Source organism: Chiloscyllium plagiosum, unplaced genomic scaffold (assembly GCF_037043375.1).
Source record: "Chiloscyllium plagiosum isolate Xiang-an unplaced genomic scaffold, Cpla_swu_hap1 HiC_scaffold_10, whole genome shotgun sequence".
Classification (NCBI taxonomy): Eukaryota; Metazoa; Chordata; class Chondrichthyes; order Orectolobiformes; family Hemiscylliidae; genus Chiloscyllium; species Chiloscyllium plagiosum.
The window spans coordinates 42,129,960-42,142,912 of NW_028270148.1; the positions used below are offsets into that span (position 1 = coordinate 42,129,960).

General features: G+C 40.6%; 1 long non-coding RNA gene across 1 annotated transcript in view; it reads left to right on the forward strand.

Annotated features, from left to right (window-relative positions):
• Positions 1-12,953, forward strand: part of LOC148148946 (uncharacterized) — a 97,719-nt gene that overhangs the window by 33,227 nt on the left and 51,539 nt on the right. The window contains exon 2 of the long non-coding RNA XR_015758285.1: positions 5,032-5,084. This is a non-coding gene — a long non-coding RNA (uncharacterized LOC148148946). The remainder of the gene's footprint in view (positions 1-5,031; positions 5,085-12,953) is intronic.

The following is a 12,953-nucleotide window of genomic DNA, read 5'->3' on the forward strand; positions in this document are numbered from 1 at the left end:
CAACTTAAGATGGGTGGATGCGCTTCGGCGGGTCGGTGTGGACTTGTTGGGCCGAAGGGCCTGTTTCCACACTGTAAGTAATCTAATCTAATCTAAAAAAGAGCTGCATCTCAGTCTTGAGTGCAATGGAATCACTTACACTGAATATTTCAATAACCAGCTCAGATGCTGATTATCAGCCATCTCTGTCTGTTTCTAACTGCATCTCTCACAGCCCCTTGGTACATTTTAATATTGAAGTCTTAAAGCACTCAGCATCAGTCACCCAGTGTGAGAATAGCTATGACATTCCCTTGTATAAAAATGCAAGCATTGTAAGTGTATTCAAGAGTGTGAACTTATTACTAACAAGGCTTTGACACTGTACTTTCAAAGCCAGGTGTTGTTGACAAGCATGTGATAGTGTCATTGCTCACTACAGTCAGAGAAATGAACATGCTCGAGTGAATGGTTTGAATGAGATGCAATGTATAATTCTATGTCTAAGGTGTTTCCAAGCTCAATATAGTTTAAGAATTTTAACCCCTGAAAATTCATGGAGCTGCTGATGCCCTCTGCTCAGAACTCAGGTGGACAGGGAAAAAACATATCAGCAATTCAGTTGCATTGGGCTTCACCCAGAAGTTTCTGAAATGCCTTTATTTCAATTATTTGATGGGATGGGTAAGGCAAACATTTCTCACCAATCCAAACTGTCTTCAACCTGAGTGGCAGGCTGAGCAATATCAGAGAGCAGTTAAGAGCCAATCACATTGCTGTGGGTCTCGAGTCACATGAGCACCCAAGCAGGTACAGTCAATAGACTTCCTTCCCAAAAGGATCAGATTGATTAATGCAATAACTGTTGACAGTTTTATGGTTACCTTCACTAAGACAAGTTTTATGGCACAGACTTTTAAACTCAACTTAAACTCCATCAGCTGCCTTTGTGAGTTTTGAACCAGTATCTATGGGATTTGGATCTTTATTTATCCAGTGACACTGACACCACACTATGACCAATCCCCTGTAAAGGGCAAAATTCAGTCTACCTTTACAGCATGGTGGTTCAATGGTTAGCACAGTTGCCTCTCAGTGCCAGGAACCTGGATTCGATTCCATCCGCGGGTGTCTGTGTGGAGTTTGCAAATTCTCCCTATGTTTGCGTGAATTCCCTCTGTGTGGTCCAATTTCCTCCCACAGTCCAAAGATGTGTGGGTTTGGTGGATTGGCCATGCTAAATTGCCCATAGTGCCCAGGGATGTGTACGCTAGCTGGATTTGCCATGGTAAATGCATGATTATGGGGATAAGGTAGGAAGGTGGGTCTGGGTAGGATACTCTTCAAAGGGTCAGTTGGACTCGATGGGCCAAATGGATTGCTTCCACACTGTAAGGATTCTATGATTTGCCTTCTCTGGTGAAATGTCTCAGGAGAACTAAGCTGTGCTGCCATTGCTGTTGCATGGGCAGTTTGAAATCCCGTGAGGAAGCATGGAGCTGCTGGATAGAAAGAGACATGAGACACATCAGTGGAGAAAAAGACAAAAGACTCCAACCATGTCACTTGCTGATCCCTGGGTCAAAAAGCCTACTGATAGCCAAAAGGACAGACTTAGCATCAGTTAGGTCCTAACAGATGATACTTCAAATTTCTTTGAACTCTCCTTCCATTGTGAAACTATTAACTTTCTCCCTATCTATTAAAGGTGCCACTCAGATGGCTACAACCATCCCCTTCCATAGACTGTGAATCACACTGTTACAAGCAGACCCTGGGTGAGGTCCCCAGATTGTTACCATTCCAGATGGGATACCCCCAATCATTAAGATCTCGGGTGAAGGGGATTAAATTGGTCATTCACTCCATCTCCTTGGATTGTCACACAGGACTAATTTATAAAGGATCCCCTCCCTTGTGGATAACTTCCACCTAGACACAATGAACTTAAGTTTTACAATGAGCCAATTTAACTAGGCTTTCTTAAATTAACAGAAAGAGTAAAATTGGCAACTAATGACCATGAGATGAAATAGTAGCTTAATAGACATTTATACAGTGTGGAAATTAGAAGAGAGTTCAAAAACTGATACAAATCGTGTCTGAAAAGTAGATAAGGTGATGTTGTAACTGTTATTGGATGGCATTGATGTTGGAAGTTGATCAGTCAATTTCAAGATTCTCAGTTGTGCAGATTGGTGGAAATTCTGAGCTAATTCCTTTCGATGGTAATTGAATTCCAGCATTTAGAGTGAGAGGTTATATTTCCCTATATTTTACCTGCAGCTCAGGAATATTTAAAATGGCTGTTCTCAAGGCTGTCATTGTCATAGCACTATAGTCCACATACTTGGGCATCTGGCTAATGATACACCCAGATTACTGTTACAGTCAATTTTTAACCCCATTTGTGTATTCCTGAAAAATAGAACTGACATGTCTGCAAGAGGTGACTTTCTGCTGGGTGGAGAGGTAAAGTTGGTCCTCTTGTTATCTCTTCTAGTTAAGTCTCGCCCTGTCTGAAGTTTATCTGAATCTTTACAAGCGCAACATTTGTGGAATTCACATAGGGCCTTGCCAGACTGTCTCTGAATTTACATCTGCATGTTTTTTTCTTCTATAGCTTTCCTCTTTTTGTAAAAAAATGCATATTTTGGTATTTAAAGTAAAATAATTTTCATAACTATTTTAGGATTCTGATCCCTCGCTGTGACACAGTCTTGGTAGCTAACTAAAACTTGACCCAAGTAAACTATCTCTCCTATTTCAGATGATCACCATGAGGCCATGCTGTGGCTGCTATCCTATCATTTTCCATGAATGCTTCTATTAAGTCTTTAAACATTAATACATGTCATAGACTGCTGCTTAACCAGGTCTCTCTATTTCCTTCAGGTACTTAGGTATTCCATTCTCCACCAATTCTGACATCAACAAAAGCGTTGCTGAGAGGCTAAATAAAGATAGGGATACCAGTTCAATTCAAACCTCAAGAAGTTATCTCTGGATGTTAATTATACATGTGATTTATGTCTATGTTTTAAAGCCCATTCTCTCCTTTTAGAATAAATTGTATTTTCTACTGTTCTCTATACAATATCACCTATATTTCCACTGACTTCAGTGAGTTATAACTAAAAATAATAAAAATCACTTGATTGTGTAATAGCTCTGAACTCTAGCTCTTTTGTGTGATGTGTAGGCTTTATCTACGCTCATTGCTGTCTTTAGGCACTGATAACTTTCATGTAGACAAGATACAAAGCCCTTTCCGAGACAAACTGGATCCAAGACATGATAACAATCAGCTTAGATGGACATTTTGCTGTCATAGCCTCATTCTGTCAAGGACAGAATTAATTTCTCAGGTCAAAAGACGTCCTTTACCGTATTTTTCTGTCTGAGATACCACAACTGTTTGCTTTTGCTCTTTGATCATACAACTCCTCAGAACTGCAATCAGTGATTTCATGAGTTGCTAAAATCTAAATTAAACAGAGAATGTGATATATATGCTAGTCCCTTAATGTTACAGCTTCCATTTTATCAAACATTCATTGTTATTCTAATATACCACCAGAATGTAATAATGTTACCAAAGAATCAAAACGTAAAGGTGTAGCTTTGGTTATTAAATGCAGAATATTCTGTTAATTCTACAAATTCATAAGTAAACTTTGTTGTAATGTTGAATTCATGCAAGGTGGAGTTTTGCATCAGTGAATCAGTTCTGAACCATTTTGCTTACCTTGATGTCCTTCTTAAATTGAGATGTCTGAAAATTGATAAAATGTCATAGGAATTTTTTTGGGGGGGGTATTACACCAGTGCAGGTTCAGGGAATGATGAGAGACCTTTGCCCAGACCTCTGTCATAATGTCAGGAAGATACAAGTGTGGTAATGGCTCAAGTAATGGTTTTCTCTCCCAATTTTCTTTATTTCCTGTTATGTCACTGTCAACAAGAGGGGTTAGTTAGCTCAGTTGGCAGGACGGTTGGTTTGCAATGCAGAGTGATGCCAAAAGCATGCGTTCAATTCCCACACTAGAAAGGGTTACCATGAAGGACTCACCTTCTCAACCTTTCCCTTGCCTGAGTCATCTCTCTGTCTGAGAGAGCAGCCCTTTGTTCGGGTATGACAATAGCAACTTTACTGTCAACATCCTTGTCAAACAGCAGTGCAACTTCGCACATCCTAGAGAGTGTAACTTGAAGGGTTGACAAGGAAACTCAAACATCAGTTACAGTTCACATATGAAGAGACTTATTGGAGCAGGGATCATGTACATGAGGCACTCGGTCCATGCAAATTACATTGAGAGGTCTGTTGAGCAGCTTGGTAGGCTCCTCTGACTATTTATAGATGAAAAATTGTCATGATTACAGTCTTTCATGGCACACATTTCAGAAGGACAACTCATTGACAAACTGTGAGTCAATTACCTCAAATCTTACAGATTGTTCTTCATTAAGTTGAAAATCAGAACTTCTAAACTGACAAGAGTTATATTTCGAAAATGATGAACAAATATATCCAGGTAGCGCCAGACTAACATGCCTGAAGTAAACACAGATCATGCAACTAATGCAGCCATCAATGCGATATATAGTTTCTTAAGCAGCATCACACACATGACCTCAGAAGTACCAAGAAGGAATTAATGGTCACCAGAGCACTACATGTGGCTCATTCATATACAGGACTGTTATAATTCAGATCTCACAGCATACAAAATCCAACAGTCGAGGGGGTGGTGCTGGAAAAGCACAGCAGGTCAGGTAGTATCCGAGGAGCAGGAGAATTGACATTTCAGGCATAAGCCCTTCATCAGGAATTCGTACAAAGTCCAGCAATGTATCAGTGAAATAACAGGGGAAGTGCTTTAGATGGTAGTTGACACACTTGCTCCATCGGGTTGGACCAAAGGGTCTATTTCCATGCTGTACATCTCTATGGCTCTATGACTCTATGACGATAACTATGGCCCAATGGTTTAAATGAATGCATTGCATTAATTTGAAATAAATGCTGATTTTCATGATTTCTTGCAGGAACCAAGAAAAGAATGGAATAACTGGGAATTCAAACCCTGCCAGGGAAGAAGGTAAATATACAGATGTATAAATTATATCTTTAAGAAATATAATGATCCCAACAAAATCAAAAGTGAATCCTTATGAAACGTATCTTTGTGGTTATTTTGTAGCTCAGTAGCCATAGAGTCAAAGAGTGATACAGCATGGAAACAGACCCTTCGATCCAACCAGCTTATACCAACAATGTTCCCAAACTAAACTAGTCCCACTTGCCTGTGTTTGGCCCATATCCTTCCAAACCATTCCTTTTCATTAACTTATCCAAATGTCTTTTAAACATTGTAACTGTACCAACATCCACCACTTTCTCTGTTAATTCCACAAATATTGTCGGAAGTGAGAATATTTCTGTTGAATAAAGGGAACTACGGAGTATGAGGGAGGAGCTGACCAAGGTTCAATGGTGCAATACCTTTGCAGGGATGACAGTGGAACAACAATGGCAGATATTTCTGTGAATAATGCAGAAGATGCAGGATCGGTTCATTCCAAAAAGGAAGAAAGATCTTAGGAGGAGGCATGGGTGGCCGTGGCTGACGAGGGAAGTTAAGAAACATATAAAGTTAAAAGAGAAAAAGCATAACATAGCAAAGATAAGTGGGAAAACGGAGGACTGGGAAGCTTTTAAAGAACAACAGAGGATTACTAAGAAGGAAATATGCAGAGAAAAAATGAGGTACGAAGGTAAACTGGCCAAAAATATAAAGGAGAATAGTAAAAGCTTTTTTAGGTATGTGAAAGGCAAAAATATGGTTAAGACTAAAATTGGGCCCTTGAAGACAGAAACAGGGGAATATATTATGGGGAATAAAGAAATGGCAGAAGAATTGAATTGTTACTTCAGATCTGTGTTCACTGGGCAAGACACAAGCAATCTCCCTGAGATAACAGTGGCTAAAGGACCTGAACTGAAGGGAATTTATATTTGCCAGGAATTGGTGTTGGAGAGACTGTTAGGTCTGAGGGTTGATAAGTCTCCGGGGCCTGATGGTCTGCATCCCAGGGTACTGAAGGAGGTGGCTCGGGAAATCGTGGATGCGTTGGTGATTATTTTCCAGAGTTCGATAGATTCGGGATCAGTTCCTGCGGATTGGGGGGTGGCTAATGTTGTACCACTTTTTACGAAAGGTGGGAGAGAGAAAGCAGGAAATTATAGACCAGTTAGTCTGACCTCAGTGGTGGGAAAGATGCTGGAGTCTATTATAAAGGATGAAATTACGACACATCTGGATAGCAGTAACAGGATAGGTCAAATTCAGCATGGATTTATGAAGGGGAAATCATGCTTGACTAATCTGAAATTTTTTGAGGAAGTAACTCTGAAGATGGACGAGGGAGATCCAGTAGATGTAGTGTACCTGGACTTTCAGAAAGCTTTTGATAAAGTCCCACATAGGAGGTTAGTGAGCAAAATTAGGGCGCATGGTATTGGGGGCAAAGTACTAACTTGGATTGAAAGTTGGTTGGGTGACAGGAAACAAACAGCAGTGATAAACGGCTCCATTTCAGAATGGCAGGCAGTGACCAGTGGGGTACCGCAGGTATCAGTGCTGGGACCGCAGCTTTTTACAATATATATTAATGATATAGAAGATGGTAATAGTAATAACATTAACAAGCTTGCTGATGATACTAAGCTGGGTGGCAGGTGAAATGTGAGGAGGATATTAGGAGATTACAGGGTGACCTGGACAGGTTAGGTGAGTGGTCAGATGCATGGCAGATGCAGTTTAATGTGGATAAATGTGTGGTTATCCACTTTGGTGGCAAGAACAGGAAAGCAGATTACTACCTAAATGGAATCAATTTAGATAAAGGGGCAGTACAAAGAGATCTGGGTGATCTTGTACACCAGTCAATGGAGATAACCATGCAGGTACAGCAGGTAGTGAAGAAAGCTAATAGCATGCTGGCCTTCATAACAAGAGGGATTGAGTATAGAAGCAAAGAAGTTCTGCTGCAGCTGTCCAGGGCCCTGGTGAGACCACACCTGGAGTATTGTGTGCTGTTCTGGTCTCCAAATTTGAGGAAAGACATTCAGGCTATTGAGGGAGTGCAGCGTAGGTTCACGAGGTCAATTCCTGGAATGGTGGGACTACCTTATGCTGAAAGACTGGAGCGACTGGGCTCGTATACCCTTGAGTTTAGAAGACTGAGAGGGGATCTGATTGAGACATATAAGATCATTAAAGGATTGGACACTCTGGAGGCAGGAAAAATGTTTCCGCTGATGGGTGAGTGCTGAACCAGAGGACACAGCTTAAAAATACGGGGTAGACCATTTAGGACAGAGATGAGGAGAAACTTCTTCACCCAGAGAGTGGTGGCTGTGTGGAATGCTCTGCCCCAGAGGGCAGTGGAGGCCCAGTCTCTGGATTCATTTAAGAAAGAGTTGGATAGAGCTCTCAAGGATAGTGGAATCAAGGGTTATGGAGATAAGGCAGGAACAGGATACTGATTAAGGATGATCAGCCATGATCATATTGAATGGTGGTGCAGGCTCGAAGGGCAAAATGGCCTACTCCTACACCTATTGTCTATTGTCAAATGAACCACTCTCTGTGTAAAAAAGTTACCTCTCTTGTCCTTTCTTAAAATAAAACTCTACTTCCTCATGTTCTTTTTTGTATTTATTTGGACTACAAGATTTCCAAAATGATTCAAAATAAAATAAATGTAGCAAAGAGAAAGAACAGTCAGGGAAAGGTTGCTGAGCTCAGCGGAACTGAAAGCTTGGACTGTATTTGCTTCAATGCAAGATGTATAACAGGTAAGATGGATGAACTTAGAGTCTGGATTAATGTGTACAGTTATGGTGTTGTTGCTATCACAAAGACATAGTTGAAAAAGAGACAGGATTAGCAGCTTAATGTTCTGGGATATCAATGTTTTAGACGAGACAGAGGAGGAAGCAAAAGTGGTGGGGGAGTTGCATTACTAGTAAGGAAGCATATCACAGCTGTGTTGATGGAGGACACCCTGGAGAGATCTTGCAGTGAGGCATTATGGGTAGAGCTCAGGAATGGGAGGGTGCAGTCACAATGCTGGGATTGTATAGTAGACCTCCCAGCTGCCAGTGGGAAATAGAGGAAGAGATATGTAATCAGATTCTGGAAAGATGTGAAAATAATGGGATTGTTGTGGTGGATGATTATAATTTCCCCCATATTGACTGGGACTCCCTTCGTGCCAGGGGTTTGGATGGGGAGAAATTTGTTCGGAGTGTCCAGCAAGGTTTTTTGAAACAATATATGGATAGACCAATTAGGGAGGGGGCCAAACTGGATCCTGGTATTGGGAAATGAACCCAGTCAGGTGATGAAAGTTTCAGCAGAGGAACATTTTGGGAGTAATGACCATAATGCCATAAATTTTCAGATACTTCTGGATAAGGACAAGAGTGGACCTTGGATGAAGGTATTAAACTAGGAGAAGGCCAACTATAACCACATTAGGCAAGAATTGGAGAATGTGGATTGGGAGTGGCTGCTTGAGTATAAATCTACATCTGACATGTGGGAGTCTTTTAAAGATCAATTGATAGAGTACAGGACAGGCATGGTTCAGTGAAAATGAAGGACAGAAATGGCAGAATTCAGGATACTTGGATGACAGGGGAAATTATCAGCTTCATGACAAAAAAGATCTAAGGTCTAAGCAATTAAAAACAGACAAAGTCCTTGAAAAAATACAGAGAAAGTATGAAGGAGCTCAAATGGGGACTTAGGAGGGCTAAAATGGAATATGAAACATCCTTGGCCTCCAGGGTTAAGGAGAATCCCAAGGCATTTTATGCATGCATTAGGAGCAAGAGGGTAGCTAGAGAAAGAATAGGCCACTCAAGGATAAAATAGGGAGGTTATGTGTGGAGCCAGAGGAAATAAGTGAGATCCTTAATGAGTACTTACATCGGTATTCATCGAAGAGAGGGACATGAGGAATGTTGAGGTTAGGGAAAGGTGAGTAAATACTATTGGGCAGGTCAACATAATGTAGGAGGAAGTGTTGGGTGTCTTGAAATGTATTCACGTTGACAAATCCCCAGGAACAGATAGGATCTATCCCATCCGGAGATAAGGGAGGAAATGGCCTCAGGCGAAGTTCCAAGGACTGGAGAATGGCCAATGTCGTTCCTTTGTTTAAGAAGGGAAACAGAGATAATTTAGGTAGTTACAGGCCAGTGAGCTTGATGTCAGTGGTGGAGAAGCTGTTGGAGAAGTTACTGAGAGACAGGAAATATTCACATTTGGAAACAATTGACTTGTTGATGATAGGCGGCATGGGTTTGTGTGCAGAATGTGATGTGTCACCAACTTGACTGAGTTTTTTGAGGAGGTGGCAAAAATGATTGATGACGGAAGGACACTAGATGTTGCTCACATGGACTTTAATAAGGTAAAGCCCTCATGGCAGGCTAGTACAAAAGGCAGAGTCTCATGGGATTCAGAGTGAGCTGGCTAGATGGATATAAAACTACTTGGTCATAGAAGTCAGTGAGTAGAGTTGGAAGGATACTTTTCAGAGTGGAGATCAGTAACCAGTGGTGTTCGACAGGGATCTGTGCTGGGACCTTTGTTGTTGCAATATATATAAATGAGCTGGAGGAAAATTTAATAAGTTTGGGGATGAAACCAAAATTGGTGGCAGATAGTGAAAAGAATTGTCAAAGGATATAGTAGTTATAGATAGATTGTAAATTTGGGCAGAAGTATGGCAGATTGGGCAGAAAAATGGCAGACAGGTCTTGCATTTTGGAAGATCAAATTCAGATGCAAATTATCTAATAAATGACAGAGCCCTTAGGAGAATTGACATCCAGAGGGATCTGGGCATACAGGTCCACAGATCCCTGAAAATGGCAACACAGGTGGATAAGATAAGATAAAATAGGGAGGTTATGTGTGGAGCCAGAGGAAATAAGTGAGATCCTTAATGAGTACTTACATCGGTATTCATCGAAGAGAGGGACATGAGGAATGTTGAGGTTAGGGAAAGGTGAGTAAATACTATTGTATGACACCACTGGTTACTGATCTCCACTCTGAAAAGTATCCTTCCAACTCTACTCACTGACTTCATCAGTAGGGGAATTGTATGTAAAAGTTGGCAAGTTATGTTACAGTTGTACAAAACTTTAGATCGGCCTCATTGTGTGGAGTTCTGGTCACCACACTACCCTTTGGGGAGGATGCAGAGAAAGTTTACCAGGATGTCGCCTGGTCTGGAGGGTTTTAGTTATGAGAAGAGGTTGGATAAGCTTGGATTGTTTTCACCAGAAAGATGGAGGCTGAGGGGCGACTGGATAGAGTTCTTCAAAATTATGAGAGGCATAGATAAGGTGGAAAGTCAAAGGCTTTGTCCCAGGGGGGAAAGGTCAGCTACATGAGGGCACAGGTTCAAAGTGAGAGAGGGAAATTTTAGGAGTAGTGCGAGAAAACATTTTCACACAAAGGGTGGTGGGTGGCTGGAATGTAGTGCCAGTGGAAGTGGTGGAAGCAGGTACGTTAGCAACATTTAAAGTGTATCTTGATAGACACATGAACAGGATGTGATCAGAGATATAGAAAATGCATATGGACAATAGTGGGTCAAAATAAGTACATGTATTAGGAACTGGCTTGGTTTGCTGAAGGGCCTGATCTTATGTGCTATTGTATTGTATATTGTAAAAGAAAGCAGGTTTGGGGTGAAAGTCACACTTGTATATTCTTCTTGCAGGAATACACAAGAGAAAGTGTTTAGAAAAAAACAATTGTAACCCAAATCTTGTTTTGTATGAAGATGTCCTAGTTTGAGATTAATGTGTACTATGGAGGTTACTGCTGGAAAATGTCAACTAGACACAGGGGAGCATGACAGGAGAAGAAGATTCATCTGAGGGCAGTTGTATTCCAGGGAAAGTAGAAAAATCCCCTTTCCAAGGGAAAAGGAAAGAGAAAATACTTCGCAGCTGAAATCACAGATCAAAGGTACAGAACTAAGCCTGAAACCTCAACCAGTCCAATCAAGTCGATGTAAAGTTTATTGAGAGTGAGCTGCAGAATGTAAGTCCAGACACCCCAGAGGAGGCAAGAATTCAATTATCACCCACTGGTCTCCTACAAATCAAATTTGTGAAGCTATCCAAATCCAGAACATGGATTATAGAACTGGTAGTAAATGGGTAAAACTTGGAAAAGTGATATAGTATAGGGAACATGTCCAGGCTGTCCTTTCCACAGTAAGTTTTGATCTCAGGTTAGGATGAAGATGGAGTGAATGTAGAACATGCATGCATTGTCATCCTACTTGTGATTTCATACGGATATTGTAAGGGAACACCCAACAGAAACAAAAAGACAAATATCATTCACATTGTTCTTCATAGTGGGAAGGTATTATGAGAGTAGTAAAAATTGTCAATCAATTCTAGACTTACATTATCTGACTTTTAATTATTGGAACCTTCCAACAGTTCTTAACAAAAAGAAAACACTGACCTAAGGTGGTCACAGTAATCAACTGGCCACAGTTTCAGCCAGGTCATGAAACTATCGATAAATAAGACCTGGTCTGAGCTGAAATTAACATGCCATCAAAGTACCTGAAATCAGTCACTCAGCTCTGCATCCTCTGTCTGAGTTATACCATTCTGAGACATGGTGGAGAGAAAGTTGCATCCATGTAATCCACTTTAGGAAAACAATGAAGTCAGACACAGTAATAGATATTTTAAAAATGGATTCACAAAAGCAGAACTGGAAGACTTGCCTTCTCTCTTCCTGTTTCTCTTAACATCTCCAGAAACACTACCCAGTGATAAAGGAAATTGAAAGAAAATGTATTAATTGAGAACACAAGTATATTTACAAGTTTCTCAGGATACAAGAGATCAACTAAACAAGCATGGTCTCAGGTTAAAACATGTCTAGAACTCTAAGGAGTCTGCATCTGAAACTGCCGATTCTTGATCATCCTTTTCACACTAGATTCTCCCTCCTATTTAAACTTCATACCTGTGTTTGTGTGTGCTTAATGTAATGTCTTATTATTTTTCTCAGAATTAGTTAGCAATAAATTTCTCTTTGTTTCGCTCAAGAAAATGTTGCATTTCACTCTTTAATTTTGCTATGTTTAATTATACTCCTTAATTATAATATATTTTAATTGAAGTGTGAAATAGCTGCCTGCTGAAAGAAATTAAAGTATTTTCTACATACAATTGAATGGGCTAACCAAAGGGAGCCCATTCAGTCCTCCTCACCTGGGTTGTAACAAAATATAAAGCAACAGTTTGATATGGTAAATAGCAGAACCCTTAAAGCATTAACATACAGAGGGATTTGGATATTTAGGTCCACTGTTCCCTGAAAGTGGCAACACAAGTGGATAAGGTGATCAAGAAGGCATATGGCATGTGTGCCTTCATCAGTCAGGGCATAGAGTACAAAATTAGCAAGTTACATTGCAGCTGTATAGAATTTATTTTAGCGACATTTGGAATATTGTGTACAGTTCTGGTTGCCACACTATCAAAAGGATGTGAAGGCTTTGGAGAGGGTTCAGAAATGGTTTATCAGGATGTTGCCTGGTTTGGAGAATATTAGGTCTGAGGAGACATTGGACAAAGTTGGTTTGTTTTCCGTTGAACGTTGAAAGACAAGGGGCAACCTGGTAGAAGTTTCCACAGTTATGAATGGCGTGGAGAGAACGGATCGTTAGCATCTTTTTCCCAGGGTAAAAGTATCAATTACTAAGAGACATAGGTTTAAGGTAAAAGGGGTTAAGTTTAAAAGTGATGTTAGAAGCGAGTCTTTTTACACAGAACGTGGTAAGTGCCTGGAATGCACGGCTAGAGGAGGTGGTGGAGACGGATTCAGTAATAACAGTTAAGCTGC